Here is a 3,076-nt window from a genome sequence, read left to right on the forward strand (position 1 = left end):
AGGGGGGGGGGGAGAGAGAGGGGCATTGAAGCATTGTACCCTCTTCAAAAAACAGTTGGGTTGGGTTGGGTTGGGTTGGGTTGGAGTTTTATCACACAACTGCTGAGGTCAACATTTTGCTTTGCAGAATGGGAGACTGAAAGGAGAGTCCTTGTCGCTTCCATTGCTGTGCCGTTAGCGTTTGCTGTCAGCCTCTTACCCTCAAAAGCTTTTCGTGGGCCCCAGGGGGAACACACCTTACACGTGAAGCCAAGGGTTTACTCATTGTCCGGTCAAGATTTTAACAATTTAATAGCCCAAATCATTGGTCCTGTTACAATAATAAAACCCAATAGTCCAAATTAAGGACTCAGGGACACGGTAAAATAAATGTTCCACAGGCAAAACCCTTCTTTCTCTACCTCCCCGCTTCGGCTGGGGTTGGGCTCACACTTCAGTGTCCCTCTGGGCCCCGGGGGGCCACTGCCTCAGTACTCCCGGGGCCGAGCTGGGGATGGACGTGTGTCACCGCAGCCCTGGCTCCGATGTCCCTCTTTGCCAGGAGGCGCATGGTGTTGGTGTTGATGCTTCCCCTCCCCCTCGGCCCCGGGTCCGCTTGGGTTTATTTTGTATTCCTTCTCATGTGGTCTGCTGCTTTTTGTCAGCTCCTCATTATTCAGTCTTTCTGTTCTCTTCGTTAACGCCAAAGCGGTTTCCCCAACCTGCTGCAGTTCGGTGGCCCGGGGCTGCGCTTTGGCCGTGCCACCTTCCCCTGGGGAGCCAAAACGGCCGAGTATGGCCTCTGTGTCGCTCTGGACTGAAGCAAACCTAAAGCAAACCATAGTTACCTGGCGGCTGGACAACTGCTGGCGCGGCTCAACAAGCTGAAGTCAGCCCAGGTCCCGACAGGAGCCTGTGGCCTTTTCAGTGCTCATAAATGACATTTTCTGGGCTCCCGCCCCCTCAAAAGGGCTGTGACAACCCCCCCCCAGCCCCGTGGTGGTGGCGGGACGAGGGCTGCAGCCACGGCGGGGGCTGGCAGCCACCCCGGGTTGGTCACGGGAGTGGGGGAGCTCTGGGGAGGAACGTTTGGTGCCATGTTCTCCAGATGGCGATTCACGGTGTTTTGATTGGAAAAGGCCTCGTGTTTCACAGGGATGCGGCAGGGGGGTGGGGGGGTAGTGGTCTAGGAAGAAATATTAATGAGGAGCCGTGCGCCTGGAAAGGGGAGAAGCAGAAATAGTGGATTCCCAAGTGTCTCTCTGTCCTTCAGCCTGCTCTTTCGTGCCATAACCTGTATGTTTTAACTAAGGGCGAGGGTCTCAAAAGGCTTTGAGAGCGCAGCTACTTATCATTTACAAATGACAAACTGCCTGCTGTTTTCCGGCGGGCTTGGCAGGGGCTAAGGCATAGCAAAATATCTAAAGTCCACCTTTGCTTTGAACAGATGCATTTCTATCTGCAGAAGTAAGAATTATTTCACTTATTGGCATAGCTGGACAGTTATCTCTTTCTTTCTGTTACCAAGGTACTTGTAACTCTCTTGCACTGTTTATCTAAAGTCGAAATATGTTCTTTGAGTCCTTGTATAAATAAAAAAGGCTGGAGACTTAAATCTGTATTTACAGGGCAGTTTTATTTCTTCTCCGTTTAAGCTGAGTTTGGAGTTTTCTTTTCTTTTTCCGTGTCAAGGCACAGATAAAGGCCAGGTCAGGCGTGCCGAGGAACGAAGCCGTGCGTTGAGCCGCAAGGTTTGTACCGGGCTGATGCCAATGCGGGCGGCGGGGGTTTGCCGGCGCTCAACCCTGCGTAGTCTGGAGGAACAACTGCTGGGGTTGTCCGGCTGCGATGCGCGTCAGAACACGGTCAACCTGATCTGGCTCATCAAAGCAAGTACACTAAATGCCCTCTTCCTCATGTAGATGAGCAAAAAGTCACGGTGTAATAGTACGAGGGATCAGAAATACCTTTGGTATTTGTCATTACTAAGTGTTGTCCTAATTATTTGCCGTGGCCGTGTGCTAATGTGGCTGTTGGCGGGGTTGACGGCCGGCGAAGCAGACCACGGGGCCGTGGCACGGACATGGGTGTTTGATCTCGCGCTTGAGGGTGCAGTGATGCAGCAGGAAGGGCTGAGCTGCAGCTCTCCCCTGGCCGCTTCCGCGGGTGGGCGCGTGCGGGAGACGGAGTAACGCGCCGACAGCCGCTCATGAAGTGTCTAAAGAGATTCGGTAACTGGAAACTACTAAAAGTGTATCTATCTGCCTGGAAGCAAATATCACTTAAATTTAATAAATTGAGTGATACCCTTGAGTCCGTGGCATTTCTTTAGTTCCCTGTCGGGCAGTCACCGCTGTTTGCACCACATACGCACGTTTATGTACATGCAGACAAGCGCAGAACAGCTGCTCTTCTCCTGGGAGAAGCTGTTTGCAGACCAGTCACCTCCTTTGCCTCCTCCGTGTGGATCTTGAATAACGGCCGCTGGCTGCTGTGTGCGTACTGAAGCTGTTCGAAAACATTTCCTTTGGTTCGTAGCACCGCGTGTTTGCAGATTCACTGCTAAGAGCTCACGGAAGGCGTAGGGGGTGATCTGAGCTCAGCTCAGCTCCTGCTTCCCCGGGAAGGGAAGGTTTCGGGGGCTCCGGCAGCAGTCCCTCACCAGGAAGGAGCTCACCGAGACGATGGGGTCGGGCACTTTACAGTGGTGCGCGGCGCCAGGACGAGAGACAGCCGGCGTAAGCAGGGCTCCTCGCACCATACCCCCGTGGCACCGAGACCCGAAACACCCCAACAGCCCCCAGCAAAATCCGGACTGAGGCATCAGCCCTTTTCTAGCCAGAGGATGAGTATTATTATTATTATTACCTATTATCTATTATTATTACCCTGCAGTTCAACCAGCTTCCTGCAGAGGAGGCAAATGTCTTCACTGCCAGGAGCTGGCACATGTGTTTGGCTTGTAATTACTCGCCGTGTAACGATAACGACCCTGTTCCTATTTCCTCCTCTGCGCGGGCACACGGTCCGGGGCAGGCTGGTGGGAAGGGACGACCTTGCAGGCACGAAGGACCCTCCTCAAGTCACCTGTGAGCCA

Source organism: Charadrius vociferus, unplaced genomic scaffold (assembly GCF_000708025.1).
Source record: "Charadrius vociferus isolate BGI_N301 unplaced genomic scaffold, ASM70802v2 scaffold643, whole genome shotgun sequence".
Taxonomy (NCBI): Eukaryota; Metazoa; Chordata; class Aves; order Charadriiformes; family Charadriidae; genus Charadrius; species Charadrius vociferus.